The following is a 21,671-nucleotide window of genomic DNA, read 5'->3' on the forward strand; positions in this document are numbered from 1 at the left end:
TCGCGCTGCCTCGCTCGCGCCCGAAGCTCGCGACGACCTCGCGTTCACCGAGCTGCCCCTGGCTGCGTCCGCGTACATCGGCCGCGCCCTGGAACTCCAGCCTCGTGCGCGGGCTGTCCCCTGGCCATGCTCCCCGCGCCCTACCCCCGCACCCACCTGCGCCCAGCCGTGCGTGCCCATCTCGCGCCACCGTGCCCGTAGCCGCCGGTCGGGTTCGCCCGCCTCGTCGCGTCGGGTCCGCCCGACGGACGCCTCGCCTGCAACGGCGCCCGCCGCCCAGCGCTCGCTCGGGTGACACCTGCACCCGAGCGCCCGAACCCGTTAAGGCCCCTGGCCCAATGACAGCCGGGCCCCACCCCAGTACCAGAATGTTAAAAAAAGAAGAATTAAAGAAAATAATAAATAGTAAATAAAAATGTTAGCTAATTAATTAATTAACTAACTAAATTAATTAACTTAACTAATCCTATTTAATTAGACTAATTAAACATTAGTTACCTGTTTAACAAAATTAAAATATTTAATAGGTTAATTAGGAAACTGTACCTATGACATGCGGGACCCACACGTCAGTTGACCAGTCAACACCTCTGTTGACTGCTGATGTCATGATGACGTTAGCAAACACTGTTCTGGATAATGTTATTTTAAAATAATTAAATAAATCCTTAAAATGATTTAAACACTTTTAAAATTAATATAAAATAAATCGTAGCTCAGATGAAAATACTTTCTACATGAAAGTTGCTCAGAACAACGAGACGAACCCGGAAACGCAGCCCATTCTTCCGCCACACATCCCTAACCTATCGAACTCGCAACTTTCCCCCTCCGGCTCCTCTACCCGAAAACACGAAACACCGGGGATACTTTCCGGGATGTTTCCCCCCTTCATCGGCATCACCTCATACCGCGTTAGGGCACGCCTAGCATCACGCTTTGCTTTGTCATGCATCTGTTTGCATTGTATTCATTGTTTCTTCCCCCTCTTCTTTCCGGTAGACCCCGAGGCTGCCGACGACCCCCAGTTCGACTACGGAGTTCACGACCCCTCCTTCTTGCCAGAGCAACCAGGCAAGCCCCCCTTGATCACCAGATATCACCTATTCTTCTCTATACTGCTTACATTAGAGTAGTGTAGCATGTTACTGTTCGGTTACTCCTATTCTGTTGCATAGCCTGTCATTGTTGCTACAGTCATTGATACCAAACCCGCAATCCTAAATGCTTAGTATAGGATGCTAGTTTATCATCATTGGCCCTACATTCTTGTCGGTCTACCTTGCTATACTATCGGGTCGTGATCACTTGGGAGGTGATCACGGGTATATACTATACATATATACATACTTCAGATGGTGACTAAAGTCGGGTCCGCTCGATGAGTACCCGCGAATGATTCACGGATTGGGGGCTGAAAGGACCTTTGTCCCGACGGCCCTCTGTGTGGATCTTTATGGCGGAGTGACAGGGCAGGTTGATACCACCTAGGCGAGAGGTGGGCCTGGCCCTGGTCGGCGTTCACGATTGCTTCATAATAACACGCTTAACGAGATCTTGGTATTTGATCTGAGTCTGGCCACTGGTCTATACGCACTAACCAACTACGCGGGAAAGATATGGGCACTCGACGTCGTGGTATCAGCCGAAGCCTTCTAGACGTCAGCGACTGAGCGGCGCGCGCCGGATTGGAACATAAGCCTGCTCTTCTATTAAGGGGGCTAGTTCTGCTTTCGGCCGCCCACGCAACGTGCAGGTGTGCAATGGGCGATGGGCCCAGACCCCTGCGCCATAGGAGTTAGACCGGCGTGTTGACCTCTTTGTTAGGCCTAGGTCGGGCTGCGACGTGTTGATCTTCCGAGGCCAGGCATGACCCAGGAAAGTGTGTCCGACCAAATGGGATCGAGCGTGTTGGGTTATGTGGTGCACCCCTGCAGGGAAGTTAATCTATTAGAATAGTCATGTCCCTCGGTAAAAGGACGACCCGGAGTTGTACCTTGACCTTATGACAACTAGAACCGGATACTTAATAAAACACACCCTTCCAAGTGCCAGATACACCCCGGTGTTCGCTCTCTAACAGGGCGACGAGGAGAGGATCGCCGGGTAGGTTTATGCTATACGATGCTACTTGGAGGACTTCAATCTACTCTCTTCTACATGCTGCAAGACGGAGGCTGCCAAAAGCGTAGTCTTCGATGGGACTAGCTATCCCTCTCTTATTCTGGCATTCTACAGTTCGGTCCACTGATATGGCCTCCTTACACATATACCCATGCATATGTAGTGTAGCTCCTTGCTTGCGAGTACTTTGGATGAGTACTCACGGTTGCTTTGCTCCCTCTTTTCCCCCCTTTTCCTCTTCTTCCTGAATGCCACAACCAGACTTTGGAGCCCAGGAGCCAAACGCCACCGTCGACGATGACTACTACACTGGAGGTGCCTACTACTACGTGCAGGCTGCTGACGATGACCAGGAGTAGTTAGGAGGATCCCAGGCAGGAGGCCTGCGCCTCTTTCGATCTGTATTCCAGTTTGTGCTAGCCATCTTATGGCAACTTGTTTAACTTATGTCTGTGCTCAGATATTGTTGCTTACGCTGACTCGTCTATGATCGAGCACTTGTATTCGAGCCCTCGAGGCCCCTGGCTTGTACTATGATGCTTGTATGACTTATTTATGTTTTTAGAGTTGTGTTGTGATATCTTCCCGTGAGTCCCTGATCTTGATCGTACACGTTTGCGTGCATGATTAGTGTACGATTGAATCGGGGGCGTCACACACTGTCAACAAGAACAAGCAGATTGGAGCCACCCAGCTTTCTACCAATGGAGACAACACACATAACAGCAACACTTGCGGCAAGTGTGGGGGAACTGACGGACATAATGCCCGCACGTGCAAAGTGGGCAAGGAGGTCAGTGGAGCTGAACAGAAACAGGGCAAGGTACAGAGTTCCAAGCAATCAAATAAAGACGATGAAGAAGAAGAGTTTGATGAGAATGACGACCAATCAGACGAAGACAATGAAGATGGCAGTGTCGGGGGCGAGGAAACTGAAACTGATGATGAAGCTGCCAAGGCTCAACCTGGAAAGGGCGCCGGCAAGGCACAACATTCGGTGACAGTTAGGAGAAGCTCAAGACTGAACAATACATAGTGGTTATCCTGCTGCGTCAACTAAAAAATAACTTTGTAGTCTCAGTTACATCGGCACGCAATGAGGAAACATTTCAGAAACACTGTCTTTACTAAAACTTATTTAGCTTTATCGTCGATTTCTCGATCAGTACTATAGTTAAGATATAATTTCTGATTTGTGCCCGCTGGACCAGTGACAAGCAGTGACATTATTATTTAAATGTGGGGACCCCGACTCAGAAGTCGTGATCACCGAATGCACGTGTACAGTGATCCCAGAGATCAATGCTCACTGAACACACAGAAGCTGAATAACAAGAGTCTTACATCCATACATACCGAATTACACAAGTAGGACCATTATGGTCGAGTCTTGAGTATAACGTCGCAGCGGGAATCTTCGTCGATAACTTGGACCCATGCCATCTGCCTTAACCCTACAGGCATTCTGACTGGGAAGCGTCCTAGCTCGCATGCTCATCACCGAAGTATTCTTCATCATATCCTGTTCTTTCATGCCTGGCCAATAAAATAACCAGTGGCAAGCCAATGAGTACTTTGAATGTACTCGCAAGCAACCCATGTTTTGGTTTAAGATACAACAAAGCATGATATAGGTAAACTTTTGCAGAAAGCTAGTTTTGAGTGCAATGACATGTTCAACATCTTTGTAAGGCATGCATCAAGAGAATTCAAGTAACCATGAGGACAGGTTACAGATATCAACATAAATAGAGTGGGCACCAACCCAGCTATCATAAACAGAGTGGGCACCAACCCATCTCAATCATGTCAAGTCCCTTGACTTGACCCAAGTCATTTCATCATCACACACACTTGGTTTGTAAACAAGTGGATGTAGCCCAAGAGCGGTTACCAACTGTCCTTGACCGTGGACACGGCTATTCGAATAGTTTTACACTCTGCAGAGGTTGCACACTTCACCCACTAGATCCGGGGAACTTCCGTGTCATCCACGACCCGCGATACCTCAAGTACCCGGGGTAAGCACCCGATCACTACCTTTCCCTAGACGACACTAACATGGAGTCCACTCGATTGGTAGTAACCCCTGTGCCCAACATTTCACATCATAAAGTTGTGGAGCCTCGCTCCCATATTCATCATATACCACAAGCACGGGGTACCAACGGTGTGTTCGGTGCCCTGTGAAAACAGTCATGGCCGCCCTACCTGGCACGACCCCGTCCCGAGAGAGAGCACCAACTCTCCCCCGTCACTAGTAATGCGGGCTCCAAGCTAGTATCGGCCTAGGTAATCAATAATGCCCTTTCCCATATAAGGGTAGAGTGGTTGCGCATGTAAGGTTGGAATAACGGTCGCAACTCCGACCAATCCGTTTTGAAAACAACACACACTTTCCTCGGTACACCACTTCGTCATCAAGTGGTTACCCATCTCATCATCTCCCTCGGGCATAAGTGGCACCCGATGGGGTTTTCGAAAAGTATTTTGAAAATACTTTGTCTCCATCACCATGCATATCCCCGTCCCTTTTTGCGTAGCACTACTTAGCATCCTATCTACTCCCACCGGCATAACCCTCATAAGAAGGTAGGGCCATGCACAATGCAAGTATCAACGAGGAAATAACGGAGGCAACCAACCCACGTGGTTCACCATCTCCCATGATTCTGATGCAACAATAATAAAGAGCTATATATATGACATGCATAAAAAGGGGTTTCATAGACATGGTCAAAGGGCTGCTTGCCTGTTGTAACGAAGTCTTCGAGGTCTTCAAATATCCCTGGTCCAACTCCGAGCATTCCGTCTATTTCGTCAACTATCATCGAAAGCAAGCATAATAAGCAACATGACAAGGCAGGAAATAAAAGTGCTCTAAAAATATGAGTTGGACTTTTCTAGGATACCTCTGGTCATATGAGGGATGACCAAAGTGGTTTCATTGGAATTTGATGAATGGATATCTCTGAACATTTTGATATGATGGAATCAAGGGGTTTATGGATTTGTAAGAAGTGTACAGAAATATATTTTTGAAAAATGAGCAAAGGAACCCATTTAACAAGGGATGATTTTAGAAGCATCTAGGAATTGGTTTCACTGGATTTGGAGTTGAGATGATTTTCCTATGAATTTGCAAAGTTGGCTATATACAAAGAAATAGACCATTAGTTGAGGTGATACAGAAAGTATTGCTAAAAATGTTCAAAAACTAAGTTTTGAACTTAGATGTACCTAGGAATTTGAATCATGGAATTTGGATCAATTTTGAGCCTTCTGTGATTTTCTAAAGTTTATCACAGAATTAAGAAAATTGGGATTTGATAAATGTTTGTGAGGAAAAAGTCTCTGGAAAAATGTGCATGTTGCACCAACAGGTAGATCACGATTTATAGAGCACCAGAAATTTGAATCATCAAATTTGGAGTCGATTTGATTTGTTTATGGATTTTTGAAGTCTACTGGGAAAAAGAAAAAGGAAATGGGGGCTTTACCCTTATCACGCGTGCAAGGCGCGAGATAGGCAACGGGCCGGCCCAGCTACTCGGCCACGCGCGCGCTGTCGACGCAGGAGGCGCACTCACGGGAGTACGCCTTCCCCGAGCGAAGGCGGTGACATGCAGAGCCCGTCTCCACTTAAGGGAATGGGGCCCACCCGTCAGCGTCCCACTTTCGTTGGCCGGCCGACACGCGGGGCCCGCTGGCAGGCTCATCCTCAACCTCCCGCGCGGGCGCGACGGGTGACAGGGGAGGCGAGGCTGGTCGGTGCCGGCGCTCTCCCCGGCGGTACCGGCCACCGTTTCCGGTGATCCAGCCACCGGAGTGCTCGGGGAAACGTGCCGCATCCGGGAGGCCACACTACAGGCGCCAGCTTCCTCAGAGAGGAGCGGGTCTTCGCCTGCGGCGGAGGTGGCATCGGCCATTGCCGGCTGCGAGCGCAGGGGCGTCCCGGGGAAGAATGGAGGCGATGGGGGGCTTCGTGGTGGTGGTGCGGGAGTTCTGGAGTGGTTAGGGAGAAGAGAGAGAGGTCGTGGTGCCCGAATCCGACCGGCGTTCGGCAGCGGCACTCCGGCCAGGGAGGTGCAAGGAGAGCACGAGGGGGTGAAGGAGGATGTCTGAGGGGTGCACGGGAGAGAGGAGGTTCGAAACCAAGCGAGAGAGAGGGTCGGGGATGGCTTAAATAGGCGTGGCCGTGGTGCACCGTGGACAGCATGCACGGACACGCTCGGGGGAGCTCGCAGAGGGGAGGGAGAGAGATTCTGGAGGCGGCCGGCAGCGTGCCGTGTCCCGGACGCCGAGGCCACCTCGGGAGACATCACCCCGACGCCCAAGGCTGTCGTATGCCCTTGGCATGGGTGAGCTACAGTGCGAGAGAGCACTGTAGCGTGCTCCAGAGCGCGAGCTTTGCAGACACTGGCATTGTTTATGCGCCATGAGCATGTCCTTGTGTCTGGGGGTTTCGGGGGTGAGTAAACAAAGGGGTGGTGGCCTTGGATGCTTTGGTGAACCACTAGGAGAGGAGAGAGGTTGAGGGAGAGAGAGAAAAGGGCTGTCCAGAGAGGGAAAGTGGGGTTTCACCCCTCCAATAATTGAGCTATGGACTTGCCATTGCTACTGGACGTGCATGGGGATAATGAGGGGCTGTGGTAAAAAGTTGAGCTCATGGAGAACAAGGAAAGAGGTGAAAACATCAACTTTTAAAAATTACCTGAAGGTGTTTGATGTTGGTTTGGGCAAGTAGATGATCTCCATTTGTCATGAGGCTTGACAGGGTCAAATGGTATGAGAAATAAGAGGTACCACCAAGATTGAGTCCATTTGGGAAAAGTGGCCAATGCAACTTTTGTAAACCCTAGAAATTAGTAGAAATGGACTTTCCAAGATTTAGTCATGCAAATCTATTCTCCTTGATGAACCACTTGGTGTGGTGGCCTCATTTTGTCATGTTATCATGCTCACAAAAGTTGGGGTCAAGGAGAGAAAGTTGGTAATGCAAAGTTGTTCACATTTGGTTCTGGTCAGGAAGGGTTTTGGGGCACTTTGATCAAGTTAACTTGTTCTCCAACTTCTGCCATTTGGTCTAGATGAATTATTAGACCATTTGAGAATGTGCACCAAGTTTGAGAGCATTTGGACATGTTTGGCAATGTAAAGTTGCTCAAACTTCAAAATGGACAGAAATGGTTTTGGGAGGATTTGATGATGTTATCTTGTTCTCTAAGTCATGAGACTTGGCAAGATCATCTAATATGTCATATGTGACATGATAAAATTTTCTTGGAATTTTTGGATAAAATTTCCTTTGTAAATTTTTCAAAAGCTTGAAATATCCAGAAAGGGTTTTTGAGGTATTTGACCAATATTTTGAACATGACCATGTGTTGCAACTCTTATATATGGACAATATATGTCCACTGAGTTTCCCTGATTTTTGTCAAATATTTTTAAAGCAATAAAATAATTTTTCCCTATTAAAGACCATTTCTGGCCTTAAGAAAAAGCTTTTAAATAAAATAGTAAAATAACATTTAAAATTATATTTTTGTGGTTTCTGGGTATCCTATATCTAATAGGAGTCAAATATAATTTTGGAAAGATTTTTTCTGCCCTTAATTAAGTACTTGCAGTGCAAACCTCAATTCAGGGGTTTTTGGAAAACTAATTTTTGAAAATACTTTTTGGCCAAATTATTTTTGTAGGAAAATACTATATTGCTCTATACACATGGCATGATCATTGGGAATAGATTTTTGGATCAAGGAGATGAAGTATAGAAGTTGGAGGATTTATTTGATTTCTAGAGCACTTGCAAACAGCAGTCAAACATTCAATCAAAGCAAAGACAAAACACTCAAAAGTTTTTGTCAAACCACATTTTAGCATGATTATTAACTTAAGTGTTGTGCCATGAAAATCAGGGTGTGACAGACCTACCCCCCTTACAAGAATCTCGTCCCCGAGATTCCCAGACTAGGCGCGGAAAGGAATACAGAAACTTGGATCTGGGGTAGTCTTCAAGTCTTCCTGTTGCTTCTGCTTCCGTGTAGTGCTCCATTGAGCTTGAAGTACTTGATGATGTGGCTTCGTGCGTGACGCTCTTCTTGATCCAGGTTGCTAATGGGTAGCTCGCGGTAGGTTAGCTCGGGCTAGAGGTCGATGGCTCGGTGGTTAATGCCCTTGTAGAGATCGGGCAAGTTAGGAAGTTGGAAACACTTCCGGGGTTGTGATGCATGGAAAGCATTGTGCACATCAGGTAGCTCAGGTGGCAACTCCAGCTGGTAGCCGTCTATTCTTCGTCTTGCGGTGATCCTGAGGGGGTTGTTAAATCTTGGAGTGATCTCGAAGAAGGCCGATGAATCTTGGGCGAGCTTTCCTTTGACATGGAAGCGCTGGGTTCCTTTGAGAGAAGTGGTTTGTAGATACGCACGGTCTTTAACGAGGAAGTTCACTTCTTGGTGATGGCGGTTGATGTAGTTCTTCCTCCTAGACAAGACGATCTTCAGATGTTCCTTGACCAGCTCAACAATTCTTCTACCGTCTTCGGGTAGACAAGTATGTCATCAAAGAAAGATGACAACTAACTTGTCCAAGCACTCCATGAAGTCTTTGTTCATGATGTACATAAGGTAGTATGGGGTATTGGTGGTGGTCACGGCTGGGTATGGTCTAGGGTGTTCTTGATCTAGAGTCAAGACCCATGGTCATGATCCGACCATGCTGTAGCTTGGTAGGGCATAAGGGTTTCAAGGATTCCAGTGTGCGAGTGAAAGTTTATCATCCCATCCTTGAGCACAGTTTCTGAGATGCCAATAGTCTATCTAGTCCTCCAAACAGATCACCTTATACTATTGAAAGCATCATTCGTATAGGTCAACTCCAATCATCACTCATGCTAATCATATCCTCATGACTCCCAAGAGGAGATCTAACAAAATCATATATGTCTACGATCCCCAAACTCATGTTTGTGTGGCCACCCCTAAAAAATCCATGGGTAGAGCACACAAGCTTCCAAGCTGGAATAAAACAGGACAATCCAAGTGCTCATCCTATTCCTCCAAGGTCCATGCTAGCGCATCTCTGTATTAAGGAAACACGTCATATGCCACTCCAAAATCTTGTTTCCTTTCCTATGAATCAACTCCAACAACCTGTTAACTTCCATTAATCACTACATAATCCATTAATTCTACAAATCCAATGCCTATGCTGGGGTTCCACATGATCTCCTAAAGTCCTTATAATCCCCAATACTTGAAAGGGCTGCCTTACTATAGTTAGTCCACCAATTCCCATTATTGTGTTCTAATAATACTCCACGGTCAAGCTCACAAAGATGCCTAAATGAACTCCGACAATTAGCCCATTCTCCTAGTTTATCGTCCACCGAGAAACATGGTATCATGATCGAGATCATTAGTCTAAATCCAATTTACTCCGAACCATGTAGACATACTCAGCATCTGTATTCAACTAGGATCACCTATTTAAACCCAAATCTTGTGACCAACAAGAAATCCTACATGTTCCCCCAAGTCATTTATGTAAAATCAACTGTCTCCTATCAATATCCCCTGGCTAAGATGAGTCCAAATACTTCCAAGAATTTCAGCTTGCGGTCATAATTGTCCTATTAAATCCAATTTACTCAGGGGTAATGAAAGCTATGCTACTCTATAATCATGATCCCATCAAGTTCATCTACCAACATGGTAGCCTTGTAATCCACCAAATAGTCTCATATAATTCCTCAAGTCATTGATATAAATTCATCAAATCATCTGTCCTCTATTCCTATATCCTCAAATTGGTCTTCCTAGGGCATCGTCAGTTCTGGTGCTATATTAGGATGATAATGTGTTCGTTCACTATGTCCACTAGTTCCATAATGAACCCAGTGATAAGCAAGGTTACGGAGGCTTAACAGGCTCTCTTGCAATTCCGTAGGTTAAGCTCATGGTTAAGGATTCGAGCTGGGGTATCTCGTGAAGTCTCGAAGGGTCTAGGAATAGGGTTCTAGTCTTGAGGTGTAAACGTACGGGGTTGTACCTGGTCAAGGAGGCTATAGCAAAAGTCTTCAGTGCTTGTTGGTGGCCGAGGTGGAATCCTTGGTGCATATTGTCTTGCTGGCCCTCAGTTGAGGAGGGAGAGACGAGAGGGAAAAGTAGCATAGAGGAGGTGGGATGCCTAAAGGGGGTTCTATAGTGCAGGTGCAAACAAACAAGTGCCAAAAAGGCCAAACACAAACAACAAAATAGGGCAGGTGATATAGTCGCGTACTTGTTGCCTAGGGAAAAAAGGGCGACTGATATCAAAAACACAACAAATAAAAACAAGCACACACTCATGGTTCTACTCGAACCATCACACGGACTCGACTGCGCTTAGGGGGTACACGACTCATCCTACCCTAGGGGTTCTCGGACTCCATAGTCGTGCCTTGTGCCTCGTGCAGTCTCCCGGGTTTCCCTCAGGTGCTGCTACGTCTCTTGTAGTTGTTTGATGGAACGATCCCGGTTGAGCTTGAAGAGTCTTCAAAAACTTCTTGCCTGTTGAAGTGATGGGGTGAAGGTGGCTTCTCATAGCAGGCATTGACTCGGTCTTCTGTTGTCTTCTTAATCATGACGATGCCTTCTTGTCTTCTAAGGTGTCGAAGGTACTAAGTAGATAATCCTTTATGCAATGACATTAACAACGCATAATAGAGGTCCATCATGTCGGTTACGTTGATGAAAACTTCGACACCAAGAGCGGGGAATGAGGAGAACCGTTTTCCTGCTCACTATGGTGAGGCGGACCAAATGGCTAGGTTCTCATCCATCGGTGGTTGCCGATACAACAACGGTAGTGACATGGTTACTCTATTAGCGATGTATATCATGATCTTGCATATTCTACGCCCTGATCATCGTAGGCTAAGGTTGCATCATCTTGGGGCAGTGTCAAGGGTATCGCCATCTACTGGGTCTTCAGGCCCTCATTCTTCAGGTTGCATCATCTTGTTGTGATGTCGCCAATCTTGTGTTCAGGAGATGTGGGTGAATGTCTGGCAAGGCATCATCCTTCCAGATTATCCATGAGGATTACAAGGAATCCTGTGGTCAGGGGCATAAGGGTTCTAGCGACCAAAGGTTTTGAAGGGGAAGAGACCAATAAGGAAAGTATACCTTAGTTTTCGAAAAACTGAGAAGGGAAGAGAAGTACAGATAGTTTTGAAAACTAGTAGTAGTTTTGGAAATAGTTTTACCCTAACTAACGACCATGCTAACTAAGGCTTCCTACAGTCAGGATGGCTCTGATACCAGCTTTGTGGGGACCCCGACTCAGAAGTCGTGATCACCGAATGCACGTGTATAGTGATCCTAGAGATCAATGCTCACTGAACACACAGAAGCTGAATAACAAGAGTCTTACATCCATACATACCGAATTACACAAGTAGGACCATTATGGTCGAGCCTTGAGTATAACATCGCAGCGGGAATCTTCGTCGATAACTTGGACCCATGCCATCTGCCTTAACCCTACAGGCATTCTGACTGGGAAGCGTCCTAGCTCGCATGCTCGTCACCGAAGTATTCTTCATCATATCCTGTTCTTTCATGCCTGGCCAATAAAATAACCAGTGGCAAGCCAATGAGTACTTTGAATGTACTCGCAAGCAACCCATGTTTTGGTTTAAGATACAACAAAGCATGATATAGGTAAACTTTTGCAGAAAGCTAGTTTTGAGTGCAATGACATGTTCAACATCTTTGTAAGGCATGCATCAAGAGAATTCAAGTAACCATGAGGACAGGTTACAGATATCAACATAAATAGAGTGGGCACCAACCCAGCTATCATAAACAGAGTGGGCACCAACCCATCTCAATCATGTCAAGTCCCTTGACTTGACCCAAGTCATTTCATCATCACACACACTTGGTTTGTAAACAAGTGGACGTAGCCCAAGAGCGGTTACCCAACTGTCCTTGACCATGGACACGGATATTCGAATAGTTTTACACTCTGCAGAGGTTGCACACTTTACCCACTAGATCCGGGGAACTTCCGTGTCATCCACGACCCGCGATACCTCAAGTACCCGGGGTAAGCACCCGATCACTACCTTTCCCTAGACAACACTAACATGGAGTCCACTCGATTGGTAGTAACCCCCGTGCCCAACATTTCACATCATAAAGTTGTGGAGCCTCGCTCCCATATTCATCATATACCACAAGCACGGGGTACCAACGGTGTGTTCGGTGCCCTGTGAAAATAGTCATGGCCACCCTACCTGGCACGACCCCGTCCCGAGAGAGAGCACCAACTCTCCATACCAGCTCTGTGGGGACCCCGACTCAGAAGTCGTGATCACCGAATGCACGTGTACAGTGATCCCAGAGATCAATGCTCACTGAACACACAGAAGCTGAATAACAAGAGTCTTACATCCATACATACCGAATTACACAAGTAGGACCATTATGGTCGAGTCTTGAGTATAACATCACAGCGGGAATCTTCGTCGATAACTTGGACCCATGCCATCTGCCTTAACCCTACAGGCATTCTGACTGGGAAGCGTCCTAGCTCGCATGCTCGTCACCGAAGTATTCTTCATCATATCCTGTTCTTTCATGCCTGGCCAATAAAATAACCAGTGGCAAGCCAATGAGTACTTTGAATGTACTCGCAAGCAACCCATGTTTTGGTTTAAGATACAACAAAGCATGATATAGGTAAACTTTTGCAGAAAGGTAGTTTTGAGTGCAATGACATGTTCAACATCTTTGTAAGGCATGCATCAAGAGAATTCAAGTAACCATGAGGACAGGTTACATATATGAACATAAATAGAGTGGGCACCAACCCAGCTATCATAAACCGAGTGGGCACCAACCCATCTCAATCATGTCAAGTCCCTTGACTTGACCCAAGTCATTTCATCATCACACACACTTGGTTTGTAAACAAGTGGACGTAGCCCAAGAGCGGTTACCCAACTGTCCTTGACCGTGGACACAGCTATTCGAATAGTTTTACACTCTGCAGAGGTTGCACACTTTACCCACTAGATCCGGGGAACTTCCGTGTCATCCACGACCCGCGATACCTCAAGTACCCGGGGTAAGCACCCGATCACTACCTTTCCCTAGACGACACTAACATGGAGTCCAATCGATTGGTAGTAACCCCCGTGCCCAACATTTCACATCATAAAGTTGTGGAGCCTCGCTCCCATATTCATCATATACCACAAGCACGGGGTACCAACGGTGTGTTCGGTGCCCTGTGAAAACAGTCATGGCCGGCCTACCTGGCATGACCCTGTCCCGAGAGAGAGCACCAACTCTCCATACCAGCTCTGTGGGGACCCCGACTCAGAAGTCCTGATCACCGAATGCACGTGTACAGTGATCCTAGAGATCAATGCTCACTGAACACACAGAAGCTGAATAACAAGAGTCTTACATCCATACATACCGAATTACACAAGTAGGACCATTATGGTCGAGTCTTGAGTATAACGTCGCAGCGGGAATCTTCGTCGATAACTTGGACCCATGCCATCTGCCTTAACCCTACAGGCATTCTGACTGGGAAGCGTCCTAGCTCGCATGCTCGTCACCGAAGTATTCTTCATCATATCCTGTTCTTTCATGCCTGGCCAATAAAATAACCAGTGGCAAGCCAATGAGTACTTTGAATGTACTCGCAAGCAACCCATGTTTTGGTTTAAGATACAACAAAGCATGATATAGGTAAACTTTTGCAGAAAGCTAGTTTTGAGTGCAATGACATGTTCAACATATTTGTAAGGCATGCATCAAGAGAATTCAAGTAACCATGAGGACAGGTTACAGATATCAACATAAATAGAGTGGGCACCAACCCAGCTATCATAAACAGAGTGGGCACTAACCCATCTCAATCATGTCAAGTCCCTTGACTTGACCCAAGTCATTTCATCATCACACACACTTGGTTTGTAAACAAGTGGACGTAGCCCAAGAGCGGTTACCCAACTGTCCTTGACCGTGGACACGGCTATTCGAATAGTTTTACACTTTGCAGAGGTTGCACACTTTACCCACTAGATCCGGGGAACTTCCGTGTCATCCACGACCCGCGATACCTCAAGTACCCGGGGTAAGCACCCGATCACTACCTTTCCCTAGACGACACTAACATGGAGTCCACTCGATTGGTAGTAACCCCCGTGCCCAACATTTCATATCATAAAGTTGTGGAGCCTCGCTCCCATATTCATCATATACCACAAGCACGGGGTACCAACGGTGTGTTCGGTGCCCTGTGAAAACAGTCATGGCCGCCCTACCTGGCACGACCCCGTCCCGAGAGAGATCACCAACTCTCCCCCGTCACTAGTAATGCGGGCTCCAAGCTAGTATCAGCCTAGGTAATCAATAATGCCCTTTCCCATATAAGGGTAGAGTGGTTGCGCATGTAAGGTTGGAATAACGGTCGCAACTCCGACCAATCCGTTTTGAAAACAACACACACTTTCCTCGGTACACCACTTCGTCATCAAGTGGTTACCCATCTCATCATCTCCCTCGGGCATAAGTGGCACCCGATGGGGTTTTCGAAAAGTCTTTTGAAAATACTTTGTCTCCATCACCATGCATATCCCCGTCCCTTTTTGCGTAGCACTACTTAGCATCCTATCTACTCCCACCGGCATAACCCTCATAAGAAGGTAGGGCCATGCACAATGCAAGTATCAACGAGGAAATAACGGAGGCAACCAACCCACGTGGTTCACCATCTCCCATGATTCCGATGCAACAATAATAAAGAGCTATATATATGACATGCATAAAAGGGGGTTTCATAGACATGGTCAAAGGGCTGCTTGCCTGTTGTAACGAAGTCTTCGAGGTCTTCAAATATCCCTGGTCCAACTCCGAGCATTCCGTCTATTTCGTCAACTATCGTCGAAAGCAAGCATAATAAGCAACATGACAAGGCAGGAAATAAAAGTGCTCTAAAAATATGAGTTGGACTTTTCTAGGATACCTCTGGTCATATGAGGGATGACCAAAGTGGTTTCATTGGAATTTGATGAATGGATATCTCTGAACATTTTGATATGATGGAATCAAGGGGTTTATGGATTTGTAAGAAGTGTACAGAAATATATTTTTGAAAAATGAGCAAAGGAACCCATTTAACAAGGGATGATTTTAGAAGCATCTAGGAATTGGTTTCACTGGATTTGGAGTTGAGATGATTTTCCTATGAATTTGCAAAGTTGGCTATATACAAAGAAATAGACCATTAGTTGAGGTGATACAGAAAGTATTGCTAAAAATGTTCAAAAACTAAGTTTTGAACTTAGATGTACCTAGGAATTTGAATCATGGAATTTGGATCAATTTTGAGCCTTCTGTGATTTTCTAAAGTTTATCACAGAATTAAGAAAATTGGGATTTGATAAATGTTTGTGAGGAAAAAGTCCCTGGAAAAATGTGCATGTTGCACCAACAGGTAGATCACGATTTATAGAGCACCAGAAATTTGAATCATCAAATTTGGAGTCGATTTGATTTGTTTATGGATTTTTGAAGTCTACTGGGAAAAAGAAAAAGGAAATGGGGGCTTTACCCTTATCACGCGCGCAAGGCGCGAGATAGGCAACGGGCCGGCCCAGCTACTCGGCCACGCGCGCGCTGTCGACGCAGGAGGCGCACTCACGGGAGTACGCCTTCCCCGAGCGAAGGCGGTGACAGGCAGAGCCCGTCTCCACTTAAGGGAATGGGGCCCACCCGTCAGCGTCCCACTTTCGTTGGCCGGCCGACACGCGGGGCCCGCTGGCAGGCTCGTCCTCAACCTCCCGCGCCGGCGTGACGGGAGACAGGGGAGGCGAGGCCGGTCGGTGCCGGCGCTCTCCCCGGTGATACCGGCCACCGTTTCCGGTGATCCAGCCACCGGAGTGCTCGGGGAAACGTGCCGCATCCGGGAGGCCACACTATAGGCGCCAGCTTCCTCAGAGAGGAGCGGGTCTTCGCCCGCGGCGGAGGTGGCATCGACCATTGCCGGCTTTGAGCGCAGGGGCGTCCCGGGGAAGAATGGAGGCGATGGGGGGCTTCGTGGTGGTGGTGCGGGAGTACTGGAGTGGTTAGGGAGAAGAGAGAGAGGCCGTGGTGCCCGAATCCGACCGGCGTTCAGCGGCGGCACTCCTGAGGTGCAAGGAGAGCACGAGGGGGAGAAGGAGGATGTCTGAGGGGTGCACGGGAGAGAGGAGGTTCAAAACCAAGCGAGAGAGAGGGTCGGGGATGGCTTAAATAGGCGTGGCCGTGGTGCACCGTGGACAGCATGCACGGACGCGCTCGGGGGAGCTCGCAGAGGGGAGGGAGAGAGATTTTGGAGGGGGCCGGCAGCGTGCCGTGTCCCGGACGCCGAGGCCACCTCGGGAGACATCACCCCCACGCCCAAGGCTGTCGTATGCCCTTGGCATGGGTGAGCTACAGTGCGAGAGAGCACTGTAGCGTGCTCCAGAGCGCGAGCTTTGCAGACACTGGCATTGTTTATGCGCCATGAGCATGTCCTTGTGTCTGGGGGTTTCGGGGGTAAGTAAACAAAGGGGTGGTGGCCTTGCATGCTTTGGTGAACCACTAGGAGAGGAGAGAGGTTGAGGGAGAGAGAGAAAAGGGCTGTCCAGAGAGGGAAAGTGGGGTTTCACCCCTCCAATAATTGAGCTATGGACTTGCCATTGCTACTGGACGTGCATGGGGACAATGAGGGGCTGTGGTAAAAAGTTGAGCTCATGGAGAACAAGGAAAGAGGTGAAAACATCAACTTTTAAAAATTACCAGAAGGTGTTTGATGTTGGTTTGGGCAAGTAGATGATCTCCATTTGTCATGAGGCTTGACAGGGTCAAATGGTATGAGAAAATAAGAGGTACCACCAAGATTGAGTCCATTTGGGAAAAGTGTCCAATGCAACTTTTGTAAACCCTAGAAATTAGTAGAAATGGACTTTCCAAGATTTAGTCATGCAAATCTATTCTCGTTGATGTACCACTTGGTGTGGTGGCCTCATTTTGTCATGTTATCATGCTCACAAAAGTTGGGGTCAAGGAGAGAAAGTTGGTAATGCAAAGTTGTTCACATTTGGTTCTGGTCAGGAAGGGTTTTGGGGCACTTTGATCAAGTTAACTTGTTCTCCAACTTGTGCCATTTGGTCTAGATGAATTATTAGACCATTTGAGAATGTGCACCATGTTTGAGAGCATTTGGACATGTTTGGAAATGTAAAGTTGCTCAAACTTCAAAATGGACACAAATGGTTTTGAGAGGATTTGATGATGTTATCTTGTTCTCCAAGTCATGAGACTTGGCAAGATCATCTAATATGTCATATGTGACATGATAGAATTTTCTTGGAATTTTTGGATAAAATTTCCTTTGTAAATTTTTCAAAAGCTTGAAATACCCAGAAAGGGTTTTTGAGGTATTTGACCAATATTTTGAACATGACCATGTGTTGAAACTCTTATATATGGACAATATATGTCCACGGAGTTTCCCTGATTTTTGTCAAATATTTTTAAAGCAATAAAATAATTTTCCCTATTAAAGACCATTTCTGGCCTTAAGAGAAAGCTTTTAAATAAAATAGTAAAATAACATTTAAAATTATATTTTTGTGGTTTCTGGGTATCCTATATCTAATAGGAGTCAAATATAATTTTGGAAAGATTTTTTCTGCCCTTAATTAAGTACTTGTAGTGCAAACCTCAATTCAGGGGTTTTTGGAAAACTAATTTTGGAAAATACTTTTTGGCCAAATTATTTTTGTAGGAAAATACTATATTGCTCTATACAGATGGCATGATCATTGGGAAAAGATTTTTGGATCAAGGAGATGAAGTATAGAAGTTGGAGGATTTATTTGATTTTTAGAGCACTTGCAAACAGCAGTCAAACATTCAATCAAAGCAAAGACAAAACACTCAAAAGTTTTTGTCAAACCACATTTTAGCATGATTATTAACTTAAGTGTTGTGCCATGAAAATCAGGGTGTGACATTAAACAATTTGATAATCATTTTGAAGGTAGTCACAAATACATTTGAAAAAACTTATCTGGATATATCTGACGCAAAATGCTACTGTTAACCAGTAACTCAGCAAAAAAATATGTCAAGGAAAAATTTAAACTCTTGTAGTACATCAGTACTGATAACTCTCAATCATCAGTACAAGGCAGAGTACACATCAGTACTGATATAATTTCTGATTTGTGCCCGCTAGAGCAGTGACATTATTATGTAAACCATTTGATAATCCTTTTGAACGCAGTCACAAATAAATTTGAAAAACCTTATCTTGATATATCTGACGCAAACGCTACTGTCGACCAGTAACTCAGCAAAAATATGTCAAGGAAAAATTTAAACTCTTGTAGTACATCAGTACTGATAATTCTCAGTCGTCACTACAAAGGCATAGTAAAACAAACACACCCGTGAACGCCTCAAAAAAACATCGTTTTGAAAAAACAAAGCTATGTATGCTTCTGCTAGTCCCAAATCAGAAAGACCATCAGTACATAAAAATAATTACCTCAAGCAAAACGCGAATATAATACATCCTGTACTGATGAAAATGTAATTTATCTGTAAAAAATACTCAGAGATTATCTTGATATAAACAATCCTTTAAAAAATATGAAAATTGTTTTAAAAAACATTAGCAACACACATAGTCTCACTGGTATTTGGTACGTTCAATTACACTTCAATCACTAGTCCAAGTACCACAGTAGAGGAGTTCAGACCTCCATCAACTCCGACCCTGACATGTGAAAGTGGGATAAGCAGCTGATAAGTACAGCTTGACTATACGAATCGGTGCAATAGTAAAATGCCATCATCACCACCGCAGAGACGTGCAAGTGGGATTTAGCAGGTCATAAGTACAGCTTGACAAGACTAGTCAGTTCAATAGTAAAAACCATTTAACTTGGACGGTTAGTTATTCCATGCCTCCACCTGCGCCACCCACTGAGCGGTTGCCACAAGGGAGTGCAAACGGTGACCCCACGCCACTACACCCACTACACCCACAACCCCGACGAACCGCCTCCCACAAATCCCCGTCCACGCACTGCAAAAAAACCCCATTCTCTTCCATCTCTCCCTCATTCCCACAAACCACCATTGCCGCTTCCATCTCCACTACACACAAACCAAAAACTTCTCTCTCCCAAGCCCACAGTTGCCGGAGGAAGGCGATGGCGGAGGAACCGTCCGCCAAGCATCATCATTCCGAGACGTCGGACAAGAGCAGCAACCTCATCGACATTCACGTCCCCGGCGAGAAGCGCGAGTACACAACAACCCTCAAAGGGGTTGATCTCCACGGCAAGGAGATGCTGGAGATCGTCTGCACCAGCGTACCAGAAAAGGCCGACGAGGTGATCTCCAGGCTCTGGAGGAAGCTTGGTGGCAAGAGTCCGAATCGTAGGATCGTCGGCGTTGGTTGGCACTACACCAACGAAGATGAACCTCCCCAGATGGCAGCAGTCCTGTAGTTGTGCATCGACGACCTCTGCTTGGTGTACCACATCGCAGCGGCCACAAAATGGTGAGCAATCCTACTCATTTGCCATGTATGGTTTATCTATTTTATTAGTATTGTATCCTGAAAATTTCATCAGACTTGTTTCCCAACTAGATGTACTAGTGTGGTTTGTGAAAAGTGGATGCACTACTGCATTTTCTCAAGTATATACACTATAAATGTATTTTTGAACCTGATGCACTGGATTACTATTTAGAAAATCTTGCGGAAGATTAAATTATGACGTTGATCGACTAGTGTAGTTTCTGAAGTTGATCCAATAGTGTAGTCTATGTACTAGATGTATTAAACAAATGTTTCTGAACTTGATGTAGTGAATTATTTTCTGAATTTGATCTAATGTTATTTTCATAAGAAAATAAACTAAGGACTTGGTGAAGCACTGATTATGTGTTATCCTATTCAACAAAAGTAGACTAAACTAGTACCAATGCAGAACATACAACATTGACTGAAACTATGTATAATCCGAAAAGAAGAATAACATGATGTACTTAATTTAATTTCAGAACTTTCTTTACTAGTTTTTGAAGTACAGTCATCCATTGTTTATCCTACATAAACAACTACTTCATGGATTCATCGCTTGTAAAACAAAACAAAAATGAATAATTCAAACATCAAAGTAATGCTAATATTCAAAATATCTCTCCCCTTGCAGGCCCAAGCGCCTGACCGAGATGTTGCAGCATGAGAAGTTGTTCACATTTGCCGGTTTCAGCATTGAAAGCGACAAAGAGAAGCTGAAGTTTTCCGGTATGGAGATCAACCCCAACAACTTCATCGACATTCAGCGCAAGTGGAGAGTTCCATACACCGGAAAAGAGTACGACTCCTTGACTGACGTTGCAGCCAGCGTCATCCACCCATTCTACAAAGGCATGAAGAAGGAGATCAACACGCAGGAAGACTACAAACTATGGGGGACCAGCCCGCTGCCAGCCAACCTCATCGAGTATGCAGGAGTAGATGCCTACGCCACGTACAAGTCATGGTTCATAATCGACTACATCACAGATGGTTCAGAATATGCGAAACAGCGGGAGGCTGACCACTACTACAACCACCCCTATTGCCCCTTTTAGGGATGAAGATACATTAGAGCCTGCCTTCGTTTTACTTCCGCTTGTGCTTGCCTTTTATTTTGTTGTTTCAAATTAGTAGTTTGCTCTTGTTGGGTTGAACCAGTATGATTATGTCGTGCTTGTCATGTTTGAACAAGTTTAGTTATGTCATCAACTACAATGTTTTGCTTATCTCATTATATATGTTTGGTTTGGTAGCTTCGTATGTTGTTAATCCATCATTCAAAAATTGAAAAGTAGCTTCTGAATGGAACGTCGTCGCTGCTCTAAAGTACTAGTTATGATGCATCTAATCACACAACGTTGTTCCATGTCAGTACAACTCAGTACACTTGATCGGACAATACATACTTACTACAATAAAAAGTACAAAGAAGCATCAATCCGTAAGCGCTACTATGAATGCACTATTAGTACAACTCAGTCTACACGCAAGTACCATAGTTCTGAAAATGACACTAGAAGACACTTGAGAATAATCACAAAAACAAACACAAAAAAGAAGGCAAAAAACTCAAATGAAAAAGATTACACTCACACAAAACTGACAAGAACTAGAACAAAAAGTATCAATCCAAGTTACTGGTGGAGTAGAGTACTAGATTCAAACAAACAAAAAAAACCGAAAAATTGACCGCCCAAGGTCAGGCACAGGCCCTGACAATGTTAGATACTTGAACTCGAGCCCGTGGGCGAATCCCTAGTAATCTGCACAATGCAGGACCCACCGACCAGGGGCCCACAAGTCAAGAGAGAGAGAGAGCGTCGTGTATAAGCGCTCAGGTAAGTGTTCAGAGGAGTTCGACTGGTGAGCCTCGGCTGCGCTTATAACCAGGTCCGGAGCCCCCTCGATGA

This window comes from Triticum dicoccoides, chromosome 3B (genome assembly GCF_002162155.2).
Source record: "Triticum dicoccoides isolate Atlit2015 ecotype Zavitan chromosome 3B, WEW_v2.0, whole genome shotgun sequence".
NCBI classification, from domain to species: domain Eukaryota; kingdom Viridiplantae; phylum Streptophyta; class Magnoliopsida; order Poales; family Poaceae; genus Triticum; species Triticum dicoccoides.